Source organism: Oncorhynchus mykiss, chromosome 22, assembly GCF_013265735.2.
Source record: "Oncorhynchus mykiss isolate Arlee chromosome 22, USDA_OmykA_1.1, whole genome shotgun sequence".
Taxonomy (NCBI): domain Eukaryota; kingdom Metazoa; phylum Chordata; class Actinopteri; order Salmoniformes; family Salmonidae; genus Oncorhynchus; species Oncorhynchus mykiss.
The window spans coordinates 33,190,966-33,199,985 of NC_048586.1; the positions used below are offsets into that span (position 1 = coordinate 33,190,966).

At 42.5% G+C, this 9,020-nt stretch overlaps 1 long non-coding RNA gene across 1 annotated transcript; it reads left to right on the forward strand.

Moving 5' to 3' along the window:
* Positions 1–5,639: 5,639 nt before the first annotated feature.
* Positions 5,640–8,351, forward strand: LOC118943604. Its single transcript, XR_005038824.1, has 3 exons — positions 5,640–5,813; positions 5,912–6,004; positions 6,128–8,351. It is a non-coding gene; the product is annotated as an uncharacterized LOC118943604 (long non-coding RNA).
* Positions 8,352–9,020: the final 669 nt, after the last annotated feature.

Here is a 9,020-nt window from a genome sequence, read left to right on the forward strand (position 1 = left end):
GCTGCGATAGACAGAACCATACCCGGCCAACAAAGAAATAGAAAAATTAGAATGCCCACCCAAATCACATCCCGACCTAACCAAATAGAGAAATAAAAAGGCTCTCTAAGGTCAGGGCGTGACAGTACCCCCCCACCAAAGGTGCGGACTCCGGCCGCAAAACCTGAACCATGGGGGAGGGTCCGGGTGGGAATCTAGCCTCGGTGGCGGCACCGGTTCGGGACGTAGACCCCGCTCCGCTCGCTGATCCCGCCGCTTCCGTGGAACCGGACCGTGGGTAGTCGCTGGAGGCTCCGGACCGTGGATCGTTTCCGGGGGAACCGGACGGTAGATAGTCGCCGGGGACTCCGGACCGTAGATCATCACCGGAACAACAAGACCGTGGATCGTCGCCAGAGGAACCGGACCGTGGATTGTCGCTGGAGGCTCCGGACCGTGGATCGTTTCCGGGGGAACCGGACGGTAGATAGTCGCCGGGGACTCCGGACCGCAGATCATCACCGGAACAACAAGACCGTGGATCGTCGCCAGAGGAACCGGACCGTGGATTGTCGCTGGAGGCTCCGGACCGTGGACCGCCACCGGAGGCTCCGGACCGTAGATCATCGCGGGGGACTCCAGACCGTAGATCGTCGTCGGGAACTCCGGACCATAGATCGTTGCCGGAGACTCCGGACCTTGGATCATCACTGGAGGCTCCAGGCCATGGATCATCACTGGAGGCTCCGGGCCATGGATCATCACTGGAGGCTCCGGGCCATGGATCATCACTGGAGGCTCCGGGCCATGGATCATCACTGGAGGATACGGCCATGGATCATCACTGGAGGCTCCGGGCCATGGATCATCACTGGAGGCTCCGGGCCATGGATCATCACTGGAGGCTCCGGGCCATGGATCATCATTGGAGGTTTGTGCCATGGCTCATCACTGCAGGTTCCGGACCATGGATCATCACTGGAGGCTTCGGGCCATGAATCATCACTGGAGGCTTTGTGCGTGGAGCAGGCACAGGACGTACCAGGCTGGAGACACGCACTGGAGGCCGGGTGCATGGAGCTGGCACAGGATATACTGGACCGTGGAGGCGCACTGGCGAAACAGTGCGTAGAGCCGGCGCAGGATATCCTGGCCTGAGGAGGCGTACTGGAGACCAGGAGCGCTGAGCTGGCACAACCCTTCCTGCTCACTTTCGTACGACAAGTGCGAGGACCTGGCACAGAATGCACCGGGTTGTGGATGCGCACTGGAGACACATTGCGTATCTCTGCAAAACATGGTGCCTGACTGGTCCCACGCTCCTCACAGCGACTGTCTTGCTCCAGACACCAAACCATCCACTAAACCTCATCACTCCCCTCAACTATCTCACAATACTCCTCACTCAGTCTATCCCAATACTCCTCTTCGCTCTCAAACTCGCCCCTCTACTTCGCCGACCAACCTGTGTGCCCTCCCCAATTTTTTTGTAGATGTCCTAACCGACTTTCTAAAACTATAGTTTGTTTAACAAGAAATTTGTGGAGTGGTTGAAAATTGAGTTTTAATGACTCCAACCTATGTGTATGTAAACTTCCGACTTCAACTGTATACTGTATTTTTAAATAAACCAAATGATTGAACAAGTTAGACAACAAAAAGTTACCACAGAAAAGTATTTCGTAGGGCCTGTGACAATGTGTGTCTTCCTTATTTTAGAATGAGATAACATATGGGATGTGTTAGTAATAATGTTTTAAGCTTATATACACACACACAAATAACTGATTGTATCTTAATTCCGCAGGGATCAGGCGGCACATGCAATGTAAGATTTGCAGTTTTGCTGCATTCAAACAAACAGAACTTTTGAAGCACTATAGACAGAGGCATGGACGTAATCGAACACTGCCCTGCTTCCACCCAGACTGCATCTGTTCCTCCAAAACATGGGGTTCCCTCTTAGGGCTGAAATCCCATTAACGGGATGATTTTACAAAAGCCAGTGAAGTGCAGGGCGCAAATTCAAAACAACAGAAATCTCATAATTAAAATTCCTCAAACATACATGTATCTTATACCATTTTAAAGATAATCTTGTTGTTAATCCCACCACAGTGTCCGATTTCAAATATGCTTTACAGCAAAAGCACCACAAACGATTATGTTAGGTCACCACCAAGCCACAAAAAACACAGCCATTTTTCCGGCCAAAGATTTTCCAGCCAGAGTCACAAAAAGCACAAATAGAGATACAATTAATCACTAACCTTTGATGATCTTCATCAGATGACACTCATAGGACTTGTTACACATGTTACACAATACATGTAAGTTTTGTTTGATAAAGTTCATATTTATATCAAAATCTGAGTTTACTTTGGAGCATTACATTCACTAGTTCCAAAACATCCAGTGATTTTGCATAGCCACTTCGATTCAACAGAAATACTCATCATAAATGTAGATGATAATACAAGTCATACACATGGAATTATAGATATACCTCTCCTTAATGCAACCAGTGTGTCAGATTTCAAAACAACTTTACGGAAAAAGCAAACCATGCAATAATCTGAGACGTCGCTCAGAAAAATATAAAAATTAGCCTCCATGTTGGAGTAAACAGAAACCAGACATTACATGATAAATATTCCCATACCTTTGATGATCTTCATCAGAATGCACTCCCAGGAATCCCAGGTCCACAATAAATGTTTGTTTTGTTCGATAATGTCCGTTATTGTCACGACTTCTGCCGAAGTTGGCTCCCCTGCCTGTTCGGGCAGTGCTCGGCGGTCGTCGTCACCGGCCTACTAGCCGCCACCGATCCCTTTTCCCTTTTCTGTTTGTTTTGTCTTATTAGTTGCACCTGTGTCCTATTATGTTTTCCTGATGGGCGTCCTTATTTAAGGCTAGCAAACCCGCCCTTGTTTTGTGCGGGATTATTCTAGTGTTACGTGTTGAGTTGTTGGGTGTGTTCTTGCTACGGACTGGGTACCCTGTGTTTTGGTTTGGTCGGTATTTTCGCGCCCTGTGTTTGGGCATTGTATGTTGGTGCCACATTAAAGTGCACTTCTCCCTTGGAACTCTCTGCTCTCTGCGCCTGATTCCTACCTCACACACATAGTCCCACGTGACAGTTATTTATGTCCAAATACCTCCTTTTGTTTGGTATACATATCCAAACACTCGTTCTGGTCGAGCGTTACTTCGGACAAAAACTTCAAAAAGTTATATAACAGGTCGAAGAACCATTTCAAACTAAGTACAGAATCAATCATTAGGATGTTTTTATCATGAATCTTCAATAAAATTCCAACCGGAGAATTCCTTTGTGTCTTGAGGAGCAATGGAACGCAGGTCGATATCATGTGGAATGCGCATGACCAGGAAATGGCTGACTGCCAGACACATGGCTCATTCTGCTCTTATTCAGTCCCACAACACAGTAGAAGCCTCATTCAAATTTCTACAGATGGTTGACATCTAATGGAAGCCCTAGGAAGTGCATCTTCATTCATATCTCAATGGGATTTCAATTGGAACTGTGTTGAAAATCTACCAACCTCAGATTTCTCACTTCCTGTTTGGATTTCTTCTCAGGTTTCTGCCTGCCATATGAGTTATGTTATACTTATAGACATCATCCAAACAGTTTTAGAAACGTCAGATTGTTTTCTATCCAATACTACTAATAATATGCATATATTAGCAACTGAGACTGAGGAGCAGGCCGTTTACTCTGGGCACCTTATTCATCCAAGCTACTCAATACTGCCCCCCAGCCATAAGAAGGACATTTGTCGAGGCAATCATGCATCATGCAAGAAAAGAGGTATTTTCTTTTAAATGTGAAATTTGCAGAGCTTGCCGTTTCTCAACAGAAAAAATATTTATTTGAACACCTTGGAAGCCATCTAAAGAACACAAAACTGTCCTCTGCGTATTTGACAAGTGCAGATTTAGAACACATGTATATGGTACCTTTGCATCTCAAAGGAGTCGAAAAACACAAACCGCATTCTCTGGGCAACTTTAGAACTGGAGTCGTACAAAAACATATTGACCATTCAAATACACAAGTCCATGAAGAGGAGGAAACTTTAAAAGAAACAAAATTACAAAATGAAATTGAGCAAAACAATTGGTCACCTTTTGCTCAAATTGGAAAGTATTTACAATGTGTCAAACAAGTGGATCAATGAGGTAGTAGAGGAACTGCAGTTCATATCGTACTCTGTGTCAGGTCCAGTCATAAAATACATGATTAATTCCTGTTTAAGGAAACATTACATAATCTCAGATTTGGTTCAAGATGTCTGTGAGACAAATCCCATGAGCACAGTTTTAGGGCCGGATGGAGCCCTCGCCACACCGTACAAGAGGAAGCAGTTTTTTAAGAAAATCTTTTCTGTGGTGGAGCCGGTAGAATATACACTTTTCTGTGGTGCAGTCACTGTTACAAGTACTGAGTAACAAGGACATTCAGGAGAAAGCTTTAGAAAGTAGGTCTACGAGTTTTTTTATTTTTATGATGGCACACATTTCAAAGAAAATTACTGTTTATCAGGAGAGGAATTAACCCTATCTTTACTTCTCTATGTTGAACTAAAATACCTGTCGATGAACCATCAATGGAAATTCTTATGGACCTCAAAGATATTGTTGAACTTGTGGTTTCGCCAATTCACACAGAAGAATCAATTTGGTACCTTGACAGGCAGAGGCAGAGATTCTTAGAGGTTTTTCCTCAGGATAGTCTTATCCAGAAACATCATTTCATTGAACACTACCCACAGCTGATGAAGGCATTTGGACCCCTAGTAGCTTTTTGGACTACGCGCTTTGAAGTTAAACACATTTTTTTAAGCGGATAGCTCGACAGACCAACAGGTTTCGAAACATTTCTGCTGTCTCTTGCAGTGAAGCATCAACTAATTGCTTGCGTACCATCTGCATGGCACCAATCTTGTCAAGCCTGCCCTATCTGCCACAAAGCTGCCCACTGTTGCTTTGGAAGTGTTAAAGGATGACATAAAGGAAACAATAAAATGTTATTTTCCAGATGAGACTTTTGTTCGGATGTCAAGCACACTTTCCTGCAATGATACCAGCTACTCGGTTGAAATGATCCTAACCTACGGATCCACTGGAGGTCTACCAGACTTTGTTGAAATACTTCTAATGATCATTGTTCATGGTGAACTTGCTTTTATTGCCAAGTGTCAGAATGCTTGGTATAATGAGCACCTTAGGGGGTTTGAGCTGGAATCCACACAGAAGGTTAAGGTCTTTGAGCAAAAGGATTTGGCAGACATCTCCCCACTAACAGCATATGCTGTTGGCCAAAAGCGCATGGTAACTCTGAAGCACCATTTTTGCCTGCAATATTAGGTAACAATCTTTTACAAAGGAATAGTTTGAAATGTTTGAGCCCACTCAGGTACAAAATACAACTGAATGAAAATAGTCAATGTAGGTAAAACATGTATATTGATTTAAATATTTTGTGTTGTCTTGACCTAATAATCTAATCTATAATGAAATATGCATTGGGTTTCCCAATAGCATTCTGGCTCTCAGATCATCTTTTGTCCCTATCTGTTCAGAATTCTCTCTCTCTCTCTCTCTCTCTCTCTCTCTCTCTCTCTCTCTCTCTCTCTCTCTCTGATTAAGGAAGAGTTGAGTTCAGAAGAATTACAAATGTTGCTCTTGAGTCCACCTTTATGCAGAAGCTGGATGAATATACACCAAAACTATTGGACTTGTTTAAGTCAAAAGGAGGAGCTGTAACGGCGAACATGCAGAAAATCCTTGAAGTTCTGTGCAGGGTATACACAGTAACACCTTCACAATAGTATATAGGTTATACTGTATGTATTTATTTAACGGTATTAATTGCAATTATTTGTATAACATCATATTACAGTGCAACACCATCCAGGAAAGAAGAGACAGTGTGATCCGTGGCTTGATCATAAACCTCGGCGAGAGGGTTGAAGACCTGATCACAGAATACAAGGTAAAGGGTTTTATTTCTGCATCCTTATTTATCTTTAAATGAGGTATCTTTGCTCTCTCTCCTCTCAAGTAGCACAGTTAAGCTAGTAGCCTAGTCTGTTATTTCTTTTCTTTTTTCACTCAGGATGCTGACGACACCATGATCCGAGAGGACCTCGTTCAGCATGTGATGAAGGTGTTCACTGTGAAGGATCTGCCCCAGAATATAGAGCATGGGATCTGCACCAGAATATAGAGAATGGAATCTGCATTGAAGGAGCAGAGGTCCTGGCTGGTATTCCCAGTGTTACAGTCATGTACGTTGCTTATGGGCCTCATCTATGCCTTAAATCTAAGGTACTAAATCTAAGAACTAAAATATACCTTTGAGGTGGTCCAAAAAGTACTCTTGGAACTTGATGATCTCAGGACCTCCCCACGGGTCCAAGATATCTATGAGAACTCTCAAAGGGCCACTCACAAACTGTGGTCTAAACCCTACTCAGTAAGCTGAAAAGCTAGTTGCTAGGTGGTATAGGAGCTACAGTTTACATTATGCTCTTTGTTAGGTGAAGTCCTAAGAGACATTGTCAATTCCTGTTTAAAAAAACAGCTTTGTTTTAAAACTTACTCCACATGCACTAGTGGATATCTGAGATGAATTGTCAGGTGCAAGCTATCTGGATGCAACTTTACCTAAGGAAGCAAGGTGGAGTTATACCCAGAATGCTTATACCTGTTAGCACTGTTGTTTCTTTTTGCATATTCCCTTGTATAGAAATAATATTGTTTTGTAAATTATCCCATGTATATGGAGGTAACTATTTACATCAGCTTTTTAAGTATAGTTGTGAGTATATATTTGACTAGTAGGAACCCAATTTAAATACATTTTACTAACCTGAGTACCATAAGTAACTGAGCAAAAAACATTTGTTGATAAAACATAGAATATAATTTATGATACTGAGTAAATTCAGCAAATTAAACGTACAATATTTATTCTGTAACGGATTACATGAAGTATATCAAACTTATAACATTAGTTCTGGGACTTGAAGGATCTAAGCAGGACAACAAAAAACAACAACTTCTGAACCTGATAAAATGAAGTTGAATGAAAGGAACCTTTGAGGTCCAGTTAGTTGATTGCACTTCATATATTAGAGTTTGTAATATCCTCCTTGTTGGATATACTTAAAAAGCTGATGCAAATAGTTACCTACATTTTTAAAGTAAAAGGGACTCAATATTTTTTACAGTGTAGTAGGAATAAAACTAGATGAGGAACAGCCAAACTCAGCTAACACAGTGAGGTTTCTGAAGACAGTTTACTGTCAAAAGTCATACACCACGGCAAGACTTAGCACAGAAACAAGACACAAGGTAGTTATACTGCATCAGCAAGGTCTCTCCCAGGCAGAAACTTCAAGGCAGACAGGGGTTTCCAGATGTCCAAGCTCTTTTGAAGAAGCACAAAGAAACGGGCAACGTTGAGGACCGTAGACGCGCTGGTCGGCCAAGGAAACTTACTGCAGCAGATGAAAGTTGCATAAAGCTTACTTCCCTTTGCAATCGGAAGATGTCCAGCAGTGCCAGAATTGACAGAAAACATTGGGCCCCTTGTACACCCATCTACTGTCCGGAGAAGTCTGGTCAGAAGTGGCCTTCATGGAAGACTTGAGGCCAAAAAAACATACCTCCAATGTGGAAACAAGGCTAAGCGGCTCAACTATGCACGAAAACATAGAAACTGGGGTGCAGAAAAATGTCAGCAGGTGATCTGGACTGATGAGTCAAAATTTGAAATATTTGGCTGTAGCAGAAGGCAGTTTGTTCGCCGAAGGCCTGGAGTGCGGTACACAATAGAGTGTCTGCAGGCAACAGTGAAGCATGGTGAAGGTTCCTTGCAAGTTTGGGGCTGCATTTCTCTAAATGGAGTTGGGGATTTGGTCGGAATTAATGGTCTCCTCAATGTACAGGCAGATACTTATCCATCATGCAATACCATCAGGGAGGCATTTGATTAGCCCAAAATGTATTCTGCAGCATGACAACAACCCCTGGAAGTGAAGGTATGGCCCCCACAGAGCCCTGATCTCAACATCATCAAGTCTGCCTGGGATTACAAGGAGAGAAGCACCTGAGGCTGCCTAAAGCCACAGAAGAGCTGTGGTTAGTTCTCCAAGATGTTTAGGCCAACCTACCTGCCGAGTTCCTTCAAAAGCTGTGTGCAAGTATACCTAGAATAATTGATGCTGTTTTGAAGGCAAAGGGTGGTCACACCAAATATTGATTTGATGTAGATTTTACTTCTGTTCACTCACTTTGCATTTTGTAATTTGATAAATATAATCTATTAACATGTCTATTTTTGAAAGCATTCTTACTTTACAGCATTTGTTCACACCTGCCTAAAACTCTTGCACTGTACTGCATACCTAAATGCTAATAAAATACAAATTAAATGTACATGAAATGCATTAAATATAACATTTGTAAAATATGTTTGTGAAGTACGATTTAAGTATATTTAAATATATATTTTTTCCCCTGTTTGGGACTAACGAGTATTGCGATACTGGTATCATCCCGGTCCTACTATGAGGTCGAAATAACACTCTGAAATTGTTAAAATTATGATAATGCACTTTTTGTGTAAGAGCTGTTCGACAATAATGCCTAGAATTTCAGCCTGTTCAGGTGGGATGGAACTTTTGGCCCACATAATGATGTCACAGCGTGATCCGATTACAATAGACCATATTTACAATGTGTAGGAATACTGGATTGATGGAGGTAGATATATATAGGACTAAGGTGGCTAGGCAACAGGATATACTGTAAGATAAAGTAGCAGCAGCGCTTGTACTGTATGTGAGAGTGTGTGCGTGTGTGGAGAGTCAGTAGAAATGTATAATGCATTTGAAGGGCCCTGTGCATTTGCATTTGTAAGGCCCTTTGCAAAGTTATAGGTCAACAAAAAAAATTTAAGGTCAATAAATATACAAGGTCAACTCAGATAGTCCGTATAGCAA